Genomic DNA, 14,176 nt, shown 5'->3' with positions numbered 1-14,176 from the left:
TGAGAATCCCTTGGATAGCAAGGATTTCCAACCTGTCCATCCTAAAGGAAATCAGTCCTGAATATTTATTGGATGGACTGATGCTGAAACTGAAGCTCTAACACTTTGGCCACCTGATGCAAAGAACTGACTCATTTGAAAACACTCTGATGCGGGGAAAGATTGAAAGTGGGAGGAGAAGGGGACAGAGGATAAGATGGTTGCATGGCATCACAGACTCAATGGACATGAGTTTGGGTAAACTCTGGGAGTTGGTGATGGACAGGGAGGCCTGGCGTGCTGCAGTCCATGGGCTCACAAAGAGTCGGACATGACTGAGCGACTGAACTGAACTGAACTGAGGTGGCACTAGTGGTAAAGAATTTATCTTCTAGGGCAGGAGATGTAAGGGTCTTGGGGTTGGTTCCTGGGCTGAGAAGGTCTCCTGGACAAGAGAATGGCAACACACTCCAGCATTCTGCCTGGAGAAGCCCATGGACAGAGGAGGCTGGCAGGCTACAGTCCATAGGGTCTCAAAGAGTTGGACACAACTGAAGTGGCTTAGCTTGCATGCAGGGTAAATTATAACATGAAGTTGAGTGGTGAAAAATATTTACAAGGTCCAGATCAAGATTCCTGAATGGTAGACTGTCTGAAGTTCAGACTTCATTCTGTGGTTCTCAGTGTTTGAGCAGGAGTTAAGCATCCTCATGTAGTCTGAAAGCTGTATGTGAGATGGTTTCACAGGAGGAGAAAAAAAAAAAAAAAAACCAGAAGGGATTAGCAGAAAACCACTGTACCAACTAGATGAATGATAAGCAAAACTAGGTAAGTGGTAAGCAGTGCTGTCCTGCAGCCAGATTGTACTGGCTTGTAAGAGCCAATTGCTAAGGTTTCAGGATTTTTGTGGGTTAGTTTTTATATACAATCATAATAAAAAATGGAATTATGTAAACTTAGAACTAAATAATTTATATAAAAATAAAAGTAATAAACACAAAACTATTCACTTCATACTCATTTTACCCTAGTTATCTATGCATTTGAGGCACATATATCTGTATGGTTCAAATAAGATAAATTATGTATTACTCCACATCTCTTCCCAACTGTGTTTAGTGGCATTAAGATGGTAACTTGAAGCTCATGATGGGAGTGTTTATTCTACAGCAGCTGGTAAATGCTCCGATCATGACTTTCCCCTACAAAATTAGAACTGGTTTGCAATTATTAATATTTTTGCTATTACTATAACTTTATGCTTTATCCCCTATGTTTATCAAGGACACTTAATATATAAAGTAATACATTTAATACATTTCTTTGGCCAAACTAGAAGTGGAATTATTATAAGAGTATGTACACATTGCATAGTAGCCTTTTTTTAAGAATCCATAAAAATATTTCCCTGTGTGAGTTCAGAAACAAAAAGAGTGTTATGTACAGGAGTGGGGAAAAATCAGATAGTATTGTATTTTTGGTAAATTCCAACAACAAAAAATATATATAAACACATATTTTCAAATAAGGTCACATTCTGAGGTTCTGGGTGGATGTGAATTTTGGGGGGATTCTGTTCAACCCACAACAGCTCATAACTGAGTTCAAGATTCCAGGAAATATTACAATAACTTAAAAATTACAGATATGGTTTTTCTAAGTAATAGGATTATATTCTGGTTTATTTCATATTACATCCTCACTCATTTTTCACATGGTTTAATGTCTCCTTCCGTCACTGCTCTAGTTTCGGAAGGCTGTGGCTTACCCATAAGAAACGGTAAACTCTCCCCTGTGGTTGATCTTTATGGGAATACAAGATGACAGGTAAACTGATGCACTCTTTCTAAATATCTGACCCACAAATGTAGCCAGACACGTAAAAATAAAATCTGTGTTTCCTAGCTGTGTGGTTATGTTAATATCAGACAAAGTAGACCTCAGACAAGGGTACTGCCAGAAATAAAGAGGGCATTTCATAATGATAAAAGGGTCGATTCATCAGGAAGACATATTTTAAATGTGCATTCACCTAATAAAAAGAGGCTCAAAATCTGTAAAGCAAAGATATAGTCAAATCCGAATCATAATTGAGCATTTTTAATATTCCACTCTCAATGATTGATAGAACATATAGACAAAATTATCAACAAGAATAAGAAGAATTTGAACTGTATTATCAAGATTCTTGGACAAAATAGTATTTATAGAACACCCCCCCCTCCGCCACCCAAGACTATAAAATATACATTCTTTTCAAGTTTATACTGAAAGTTCTCCAAGGTAGATAATGCTGCTGCTGCTATTGCTGCTAAGTCACTTCAGTTGTGTCTGACTCTGTGCGATTCCATGGACTGCAGCCCACCAGGCTTCTCAGTCCATGGGATTTTCCAGGCAAGAGTACTGGAGTGGGTTGCCATTGCCTTCTCCGAAGGTAGATAATAAGATAGACCAAAGGATATTTTTAAAGAGTATATATTCTCTAACTATAATAGAATTACATTAGAAAGCAATGATACATTAAAAAATCTCCAAATATTTTGAAATTAAAAAAAGAGTTGTTTAATGACTCAATTCTTAAAAAGGATGTCAGTTAAACAACTTGGTCAACTCTATGAATTCCTGGTAGCCAAAGAAAAATTTTGATCTAGAAAATTAAAAAAACTCAAAATCAAAAGTCATTTTGAAATGTATGGGTAATGGGGCTCTTAAAGTTTTTATATATTGCTGTTAATCACTGGCTTGCTGCATCTATAAAGATATATTCAGCAATATAAATAATCCTTTCAGATATGCTGATTATTTACAAAAATACAATATATTGCTTTTCATGGTTCTATCTTTTAAAATTTCTAGGACCTCCAAACCTTTCTTGAGCAGTGGAGGGACTTACCAATTGTCTTGGAAATGTAAAATAAACACTTTTTTCTATATATGTTGATGCCATTGTTTACCGACTATTTACTCCGCTCCAATGTAATTGGGGTCATTAGCAAAGTAAAAGCAGCTCAGATGCTGTCAATACTTGACCTTTAAAATAGTTGTACATTCTGGGTTCCAATGCAATCTTAGATGTTGTTGCAGTACAAGTACAAGGAGAGGTGCCATTCCTTGTTGAAAACTTTCTGAGGAAAAAAAAATCTTCGGCTGTAGACATGGTGTTTCAAAATTCAGACAAAATGTATTTCATGGAAAATCTATTTTGAGATCAACATTCATTTGAAAAGCTAAAACTAGCATCCGGATAAAAAAAGGAAGGGATGAAACATCAAACTGAAAATATCTTCCTATATTGTGACATTTTCTCAAATGTAAATGAGACCACCTTTAAGGCTGTCACAAGCAAAGAAATTCAACTGGGGTCTTGATGACTGAAGGGATGTTGAAGAATCTCTCATCAGCGGACCATAAAGGATAAAGCAAAAGCTATCAGTAATGTGCAGATGTTATCAGGATGTGACTTCAGCACAACCCCACATCCCAGTGGAGAGACAAAACTGCAGATGTTTAATGTATTACAGGCACCAACCGCAAGTTCTGTTTGGCTTCTCCTACTTTATAATGTTTAATTTTTTTTAAGACATGAGTTGCACTTTTAGAAGTGCTTCATCCAACCTTCATCACTTTGTAAGTCTAACTGATTACTACTAAGATGCTGGGAGCTCTGGGTAAAGGGGCAGATCAGTTATTCCTTGGATGTGGGACACTGCGGAGTATGCAGGGCTGAGATGCATTTCAGCATTCAAACCAAAGTGATAGGAAGACAGTTCTCACTCTTGTGTGATAGAAACCCTAAGGGCCCGGTAGACCTGTGTACTGATTTGATAATAAATGTGCTCAAGTCCTGACAATCAAAGGAATTCATAGAGGTTAGGATTTGTTAAGTACAAAATGTTTGGAAATGTGAAGCCAACAGTTCTGCGCAGATGATTCTTTTATTTAAGTCAAAAAATGACAGGGTTAATGATTTAGTAGATTGTTAACACAGCTTTGAAGGAAATTATTTGCCTTGGTGAGAATTCAATTTCAGAGAACGGCTGGGTTTTGATTTTTACGTTTTTGAAACAGCCAGTTGCAAAGTCATGAACCTAGATTTCTCTCATATTGACTAGTTTGAGATCATTTTCCAAGAAAGTTTTGTTTTTCAATTAAAAGCGGCCTCCCTCTGCTCTGTTTGGAAGCAGCTGCACTCCTCCACCCAGCACAGGTCTCCCATGGTCCTCTTTGCTCTCCACCCTGGTGGTGCTTCTCTCCCTCCCGGAGTCAGTAGGACCTGCCCTTCAGGGTCTTTAGATCTAATAAGCCTAAATCTTCTGGATCCCATGGACTGAAGGTTATAGAGCAAATCATAGAAAAGCAGGGGCAAGGGGGTGGTGATTAAAAAAAAAGATGACCTCTTAGAGAATAAAAACAAAAACCACTCTAATTTGGGAGATGGGCTTGTGTTTCAGAAAAAAAAAAATTGCATTCTAAAGAGTAAATATTAGGAAGCATACTAAAGAATTACATTTTAGTCATTACATTTGGTAGAAATGATTAAGTCTGGTATTTAAAAAGATAAAAAAATCAGAGGCGGATATCACCTGGAATAATGGACATATATATGAGCTATTAAAATCATTTTCTGGAGATTCATGGAAGAGTAAAGCCAGGAAATGGGGATAATATACTGCACTTGATTCCAAAAGGAAGACAGAAGAGAGGCACAAAATAAAAAGGAGAGCCGTGCTTTATCCTAGAAGGTTCAAGTAAGTACAGAAATTCTAATCTGATCATGAGAAAGAAACCAAATCAATGACAAAGCAATTCCTGATCTTAAACCAAAGAAAAAACAATCCCTGGGTTTTAAGCATATTTACCTATTTATATCCACATGGACTCAGTGTAATGGAAAGTGAACACAATTCATCTTTAAAGGATAGTTTCTTGTGGGCCTTCATTCTCTTCATAATTTTTTCTCCCCTAGTGCCCAATACAGTGCCTGGTACTTTGATATTGTCCAATAATGTCTATTTAATCATCGACCAAGAGGAAAGAACCCTATTCTGAATACTGGATGAAGTAAAAGGCTCAAATATTTGAAGACTTCAACGTTCTTTGTCTAAAGGACCACCAGAAATTTGTAATAAAATTTTATGTAATTTTTATGTCAGAATAGGTAACTACAGAAGGAATGAAAGAAGATTCTTTAGTGTAAGATGGTTCCACCCTTGCTAAGATGTGACCGACTGAAAAACTCAAAATATTTTGAGGAGATGTTATCTGCCAAAGGGATTACCACAATACATGGAGGATCAAAGAAAATTCCACATTTTACCCTGGTGATTAGCTGTAATTAAATAAAGTAAGTCTTTTTAAACTTCATTAGCAGCAAGATGTTCGCTACAGCAGAGTGGGCACTAATCACCCATTCTTAATTAAAAGATAATCCACAGGATGGCCATAATCTTCTTCAAAAAAATACACCATTTCCCCCTGAAAGATTTTCTCATCAAATAAGGATAAATAACAGTTTCTATGAGTTTAAGCCATGAAGGAATGGATGCTCTTCCCGTTTGCCTGAGTGAGTGCTGCGTGTGGCTGATAACATCACTTTGGCATGCTATTATCTAAAATGGTAGAATACCTCACTTCAGCAAAGTCTGACATAAATCTTTGAAAACAAAGACATTGCATATGTATGAGCTGAAATAGATATGACAGTGTTGGCACATTAATATTCCTGTCACTAGGGGGTTTCAAACTTTTAAGGAGAGGATGAGAATGAATTCAGACTGTAGCTGGTAAAATAGGGCAACCTACAGTAGAACAATTAGGCATTGCTAACCAGAATAAAATATGTACAAAGAAAGGTTCCCCGGCTCCCTGCCTTGGGTTAAAAAATGACTATAGGGTTATCTCTTGGGAATGCCAAGAATAATTAATTTGGCTTAGAGATTTGCATGGTTGTTCTAAGCATACTAATAAGAATGTTCCGTGAAGACCAGTCCCAATCAACAGAAGCAAGAACAGATTTTTTTTTTTCTTGTGTAGCCACTGTGGTGGTTCATGGCTAACAGATGTTTCCACTTATTCCTCAACAGCCCTCATTAAAAGTAACCACGGCACCTAATTGAATAGTTCTCCACCTAGTTGGATCTGCATAGAAAATAGTCCTATGACTGGTTTTACAATGATTTCTTTTTCCATATTTGGTTGCTGATATGAAAAGCTTTACCATAACCATAGCCTTTTCAATTAACTTTTCAGAAGAAGTAAACGGTTGAAAAATAAACTCTTTCCTACATCCTACTCTGGATGGACTTACTGTGTGTTGGGAAGTCCCTACTTGGACATGCTAACCATTTTAGAAAAGCCTTGTAAATCATCAAATTCTAGAAAATCATCACTTACTAGGGAAAATGACATAGGAGTTGTATGAAATTTCATTCTGGAGAGGAGTGGGCAGGAGTTGTTCAACACCAAGGTCACAGTGAAAAAATCGTCACTAAGTTACAGTTTGATGTTTGAAGCTGATGTTGAAATGTTAGAATGTTTCTTTTGGTAAAACATATATGTTGACCTGGTGAGTGGATAGGAGGAGCTGCTTAGGAGAATTTTTTTTTTTTTAACCAAAAGCTGTGTGGACATTTTGCTGTAGCCCTGGGAGCCTTGGTCTGAGCCTGGGCGGCAGCCACCGCATGCAGAAAAAAACACTTCGAAACCTCTGCTTTGCCAAAGAGACGAGAAATAATATCTGACAAAGGCATCATGAGCAAACATGATGGCAAATCAGCAATTATGCAGGCTGTAAAGGAGAGCACATCTCACTTCCAAATGTCTTTTTTCTTCTTCTTCATATTTTACTAATAACATCTCATAGAGGTGCTTAGGTCAGTATTTTTAAAAACAATTTAATATATGACTGTGCTTTGGGTTTGGTTTAACTCCTTTATTGCACTAATGCTATCTGTCATTTCATGCATGTGTCAGCATTGTTTTTGAATGGCAAAAGGGTTGGGACAAACCAAGCACAAAGAGACTCTTGCAGCTTACTACATGTAACTTTGTTTTAGAAAGGAATAAATATGCCACAAAGATAGGTTATTTGCCACTTGCAGAATATTGCTGTCTCTTAAATGGAGTCATATGTTGAAAGAAAGACTTACAATGAATCTTACAATAAATCTTACTTACTTAATAATATATTAGTGAAAAAAATCACATCAAATTTGACCAGATCCAAGTTGCATAGCTTCACTTTTTAATCTCAGACTCTCTTGGAAGGTACTGTTCTTGATTTTGGAAAATAAGAGAAAGGCTTTTTAAAAGGAGTTACAAAATTAAATCTAAATGTCAAAATAATCACTTTGTTTTTTATCAAACAGTATAGCATGAAAAACTTAGATGTACAAAATGAATTTTCACCCCATTTTATAAATAAATCATCATTAAAAGTATGTATTGGGCTTCTTAGGTGGTGCTAGTGGTAAAGAACCTGCCTGCCGATGCAGTAGGCGCAGGAGACATGGGTTCGATCCCTGGGTTGAGAAGATCCCCTGGAGGAGGAAAAGGCAACTCACTCCAGCATTGTTGTCTGGAGAATCCCAAGAACAGAGGAGCCTGGCAGGCTACAGTCCATAGTGTCGCAAAGGATCGAACACGACTGAAGTGACTTTGCACGCAAAAACATGTATGTTGAATGAAACTTCAGTCCAAGTTTCAATCAGGATTGATATGAAGAAAACAACAATACTAATATGATAAGTGGAATGGGATAATTACCTCAGAAATATAAAATACAACTTACACTTTCTCAAAATCTTTGCCTCTTCATTTCATAATAATCAGTTACTAATCAAAGATATGCTATATCTCAAATAAGCGAGATGTTTATGGTATAAAATTATTAATATGAACTATAAATGAAATAAAGCTACTTGGGCCTTGAAAATGTTCACTTTCATGTTGATTCATTACAGATAACTAATGAATTGCAGCCTCTTCTTCTTCCCCTGACATATTTGGGATGGTTTACATGACTTTGAAATGGTTTAAATATTTTACCACCCACTAAAGAATGTTCTGAAGAGGGGAAGAAAAACATGTATTTATTTTTTTGGTGGTCATTTTTTGTCATCTCATTCAGTATCCAGGAATCTAGGAATCTAGTATCTAGAAATACCAAAGATATTCTGTTTAAAGGAGAAAGGAAGGAAAATTTGGTCAAATATATTAAAATACAAGAATATATTTTAAAGATTATGTTAGAAGATTTTGATAATTAGCAATCAGTCTACTTAATACATGGTCTCCAGTATGAAACTGTTGTTAAGATCTCTGATAACTGTATGTGCTAATCAAGCTACCTATAAAGTGACCTTAGATGAGGGTGCCACTAAAATTATGTCTAAAAACATCAGTTACGATTTTAGAAAGCACTAGAAAGATGTATTTTTTCCCAACCACATTCACATAAATTTATTTATACCCTTACAATTTCCTTCTTAGGATAATCTCTTTTATTCTATAAGATCATATATATTGAATTTACTATGGCATTATGATTTGCTCATGACCATGAAAGTCAGAATTTCAGCATACCACTCTTAAAGCTATTATACCCCCTTATTTATTATGTAAAATGCACCTATTGTGGTTTAGACACTTGCTAAAGCTAAAAGCTTTTATTAAAACACTTCAGACATATAATCATATTTGATTTCAAAGATGTAGGATACTATATATTGTTTACTTGAATTAAGCATTTGTCTCACGTGTTAGTACACTATACACATTTCATGGTTTACATTGAACAAAAATGGCCCCAGTTTGTTTCTATATGGAGTTGAAACATTTAACACATAATCATTTCATATGAAATGTAGAGAACATATCTACAAACAAATGTGAATTGGGTATTATCAATGAAGAATACACCCTGAGACATTGATACCATTTCACGTTACATGTTATGGCACTTCATTATCTGGCAAAATAAATCTTCCATATTTTGCTACCACTTTACATAAAATAAAGACCAACTTCTTTTTTTATCCTTGCACTGCTTACTCCTGAAAAAAACAGATATGTTTTGTAAGAGAAGTTGTTCTATTAAGATGTATGTCTGCTTTCCTTCGGAAGACAGATTAGAGTACTTCAGCTGCCACTAAAGTTGTCGCTCTTTGTAACAAAATGTAGCGCTGCAAATATAAAAATGCGAAGTGTAATGTAGAGTCAAATGTCTCTCAGCACAAGAGTTGTTCGTTTTAGCACCCATTTTGTTGGTATTTATCAACTTACTAATTATAGGCAAATTGCTTCCAACACGAAAACTGTGATGATTAGCAGTTTTTTCTGCTAACTCTAGTCTACTGTAGTTCCGGTAAAGAATGTCAATAATCCAAATTCCTTTCTTTTTCCTGGCTTAGACTATGTAAAAATAAATTCATCAGGCTAGCATTTCTAAATGTTTGGGAAACGTGATTTGGAAGGATGGGGGTGGAAAGAGGAAAAGAAGGGATGGATTAAATATATCAAATCAAGAAAAAGTCTACTTGCTACTTCCCGGCAATTGGACAATCTTGAGGGCTCGCTGGAGACTGGTCTAGCACAAAATGGAATTAGGTAACCCCAGTTTAGTAACAGAGCAACTGCATGTGATTGCAGAGTAATTGCATAGGAAATGCATCGATTGCTAGATACCAGCATAAAATCTCTATGTTAAATGACGGAAAAAGATTCTTAAGAATTACTTCACATATCAATGATGGTACGTGTATACCAGCAAATGCTGGTGTATAGTGTGTAAACCTCACATGTAACTATTCAGCAGAGCCGTACAATATTGCTTGGTCAGACATAAAAACAGTTTGTAACCTTCAGCCTTCCATTACAATCCCTTAAAGTGAGCTCAGATGAAAATGGGAGTGACATGCCCATCTAGGAAACATTCTCATAACATGCAGTACAATAAAAGGTTGAATTTTCTATCACCATTGCTAATTTCACCATTTGTTTCTCATTACAATACGTAAACAAGATTAAACGGAAAATCTTACAGTTCACAGAGTACATTACACAGCAGAAATGCCTGTAACGAATAGTGACTTAGTGTCTTAACCAACTTATATACCTCTAAATGACTATTTCTCCCTGCTATGAAGTTTTTGCAATCTTAAAGTTATATTGGCAGGTTCCAGTCAACAATGATGTCTGCGATGGCCTTCTTTCTCTGATATGTTGCTTTTAGTGTAATTGCTTATTTGCAGTCTCAGCAAGCAGAGAGAAGAATTTTATCCTCTTTGCCTTGCCTCTGAATACTAACTAGCTGGCCCAGCCAAGGCTCTCTAAAGAGAGAGACTGCATGAGAGACACAGTGCATTTGACACAGTCAAGAGGTAAAAGAAAGAGCAAAACAAAAGTCTATTCAAGACTGAATCCTCTGATATTCTCTCCCATCCCCCAATGCCTTTAAAAATAAAGCGAAAGGGGGGAAAACCCATAAATCCATGCCTGAATGCCTGAGGTTGTCAGAATAAAGGACAATGAAGGACAGGTGACTGTCAGCATAATTCTCAGTCTCCAAGTTATCACTTTGAGCATTGTTGAAGAAAAAACTGTATACATAACAAGGGGATATGTCATAAGTTCTCTATGTGTGTACAGTCAAGCTCAGTCAAGCTTTTCCACACAGGCACATGGGTTTCCTTTCAGTTCAATGTATTGTTGCTGGAAAATGTTCTCAAATTATGTGTTTTTCTAGTGACAACAATGCTAAAAACTTTGGGGAAAGTAGTGAAGGGCTAGGAACCTACTTTCCTCTTACGACTTTTTAAAAATGTATTTACAGAATGGTTGATCTGACTTGATAAATAAAACTCCTTGCACACACTGCTAAAATGTTTTAAAAAGAAAACCAGAAAAACAAGGAATAAGAGCCAACTGATGAGAGTTTTCCTGTTTGATTTTTAAAAGGCTTCTCTCCAGCTATTTTCCCCCAAGATTTCTTTACACTTTCATTTTCACAGACTGCCTTAATCTTCCTGTCTTTGTTGTTCCAATGTCTGATCAGTTTGTTTTAAAGTCTCCTCTACCCCCACCATTTGCTGGAACCGAAACTTGACTTCAGGCACTCGCAGTTATAAATGCCGACAAACATGTAGGCATTTCCAGAGAAAGGTGGAAAGTGCTGAAGCAGGAAAGGTTTTGATGGTTATTTAAATCATGTGAATTAAGTTGCCTGAACTCCAGGTACAGAGGGAGAACCCACAGGAAGTGAACGGAGTGGTTGGTAATTAAAAGAAGCCTGGCTTCCTCTCAGATTACTGGTGCACTCCAGTTTGCTAAGCTTCTGTAGTGGAAGGACAGGGCTTCCAGCCTCAGTTCCCCTGGTCTGGGAAAGAGACAAAACTGCTCAGAGCCCCAAGCTCCTAGGTCCTGCCATGGTGGACATGAAGACCGTTCACTTTGGCCAAGTCTGATGCCGAGCGCAACCAAGTGACGAGCAGAAGGAACACAGAGACTGTGAAAGTGTCACTCTAAGTACTCACAGGGCACCGTGAAGGCACAGCTCTGCTGCGGTTGCTATCCCAGCAGGTCTTCCCACACGGTCTAACTCTTCTGAAAGAAACGAAGGAAGAAGGGAGAGAGCACAAACAAAATAAAAGGAGAAAATTAGGAGGAAGTTACTTTCCTGGTTATACCTCTTTTCTTTCACTTGCTATAAAGAAATAAAAAATTTTAAAGGATAAGCATGATGGAATCCTGTGTATTTATTTCACTATCAAGAAGGCTGAGTGCCGAAGAATTGATGCTTTTGAAGTGTGGTGTTGGAGAAGACTCTTGAGAGTCCCTTGGACTGCAAGGAGATCCAACCAGTCCATTCTGAAGGAGATCAGCCCTGGGATTTCTTTGGAAGGAATGATGCCAAAGCTGAAACTCCAGTACTTTGGCCACCTCATGCGAAGAGTTGACTCATTGGAAAAGACTCTGATGCTGGGAGGGATTGGGGGCAGGAGGAGAAGGGGACGACAGAGGATGAGATGGCTGGATGGCATCACTGACTCGATGGACGTGAGTCTGAATGAACTTCGGGAGTTGGTGATGGACAGGGAGGCCTGGCGTTCTGCGATTCATGAGGTCACAAAGAGTCAGACACGACTGAGCGACTGATCTGATCTGATCTGATCTGATCAAATATGGTCAAGAATTTGTTTTGCTTTTAAAGTTTGGAAGTTGGAAGTCCTTGAGAAGAAGCAGTCACTTTATACAGACTTGAACTCAGTCTTCAAGAAGTTAATTTGCAGTTAACTTAGCAAACTGATCAGATGAGGACTTTCTTCAACTGCATGGGAAATATGTCTTTGCACAGAGAAATGAACAAGATTGCTGGGTTCTGTTTCTGGTTTTCACTTACAGTGGCTGTAACTGAAGCAGCCACATTTGAGTCTTTATTTCAGAAACCCAAGTAGAAACAGTTATATCCAGCACTTGAAAATGTTTTCATATAGTCCTTATTTGTAGTAACGTTTCTACTACTTTTTTTGGTGTGATGGTCCTCATGGAAAAACTAAAGAAAACAGTAAGTTTAAAAATCTTCTTGTCCTCATTGAGATTGATAAGCTTAGAGCTGTTAAACTTACAAGTCACAGATAAAATTGTTTCAAAATTCAGGCTTAGTCTAATATTGCTTCTGGTTATTAGGAAAGCCTGGGCATGTGAGTATTTTAGGACAGTGGTACAAGACAAAGATTTGAGAGGTAATAGGAGGCCAAATTTCAACTTTCAACAATTGAAATTAAATGCTTGCACATTTCAAGAACCAATTTCTGTTTTTATAGGGAAAGGAGGGCTCAAATGAACTGAAATTAAAGATGACTACTCAGTAGGTACATGACAATTTTTTCATAATGATAATAGAATAATTATTTTAAATGAAGGGTTTATTTGTGGATGATGTGTCTGTATGTCTATATGATGAGAAAGTAGAAAGAATTATGTTGGGGATGACAACTACTTTATACTAGAGCCTTTCCAAATGAAGATATTTAATTCTTTGTTTCATTACATTTAAAAGGATTCCTCCTCTACAGTTGAGAAATTTCAATTATTTGAAAAATAATGACTTTTGCGTGAGTCATATCTTGACAATTCCTTGTGAAAATTTAAGAAAAATTTCAAGGTCTTAAAAGCATGGAAATCTACATGGTCACCATCATCATGAAATAACAGAAAATTTCATCTATTTAATGACTCAGATGATTATTTTCTGAGCTATTTATTTTTATTAAGACTTCTCTTTTCCCTAATGACAAAGAGTGAGGTGGTCAAGGGAAGGGATGAACTACTCAGTTGACAGTCATTTTTCAAGAGTAGGTGATAAATGCTTTCCTTCTGGAATCTACTCAGCCATAATACGTTAGTAACTGTATTTTACGCAGTATGGGGATCCTCTGGTTTGCCAGGGTGCAGTGAGAGGTCTGAGGAGTGGAACAAGTGGCAACCAGGGCTGGTAGTCAGAGAGGCAGTGAGGTGGGTGGGTGGGGAGGCTTGCACTCTATACGGAAGGGGGATGGATTGAGAAGAGGCTGGGAAGAGAAGAAAGACCCTTGCCGACCAAGAATAACATGAGCAAAGACACAGATGCAGTAATGAAGCTGGGTGGAAACTGTCTAAATTCTGACTTTCCCTTTGCGTAGACAGACAAGATAGAAGGATCCATAGTTGCTGAAATGCAGAACCTCATGTTGGGAAGTGAAATTCTGTGATGATAGTTTTAGGAAAATTTATTACTTTCTCTTACTATAATTTAAAATACATAAAGGAGAAGGTTTATCCTGATAATATAACAAAGTTCAAAAGCCTATTTAGCAGTGACTTACACAGTGCTGTTTAAGGTTTTTTTTTTTTTTTTTTCTGAAGAAAAGAAGCAAGCAAATGCCCTATAGGTCAAAAACCTTGAAAGTGTGTATATATTGTACTCGCAATGCTACTGCTTGGAATTTATCCAAAATAAATAATCAGATAATCCAGGTAATTAAAATGGAATCCACCATTTTCAATGTGAACTGTAAAAGATTGATTAAATAAACTATGTTATATCCAGATGGCCATCATTGCTTAATTCCAACCATGAGAAAACATCACTATTGACAATTGCTCTAAGTTAAGGTGAAATGGAGCTGCTATTCTTGATCAGGACCCCTTGGGGGGCTGT

The sequence above is a fragment of the Bos mutus genome, chromosome 7 (assembly GCF_027580195.1).
Source record: "Bos mutus isolate GX-2022 chromosome 7, NWIPB_WYAK_1.1, whole genome shotgun sequence".
In the NCBI taxonomy this organism is placed as follows: Eukaryota; Metazoa; Chordata; class Mammalia; order Artiodactyla; family Bovidae; genus Bos; species Bos mutus.
The sequence above is the reverse complement of the archived record's forward strand: the minus strand, read 5'-3'. Positions refer to the sequence as shown.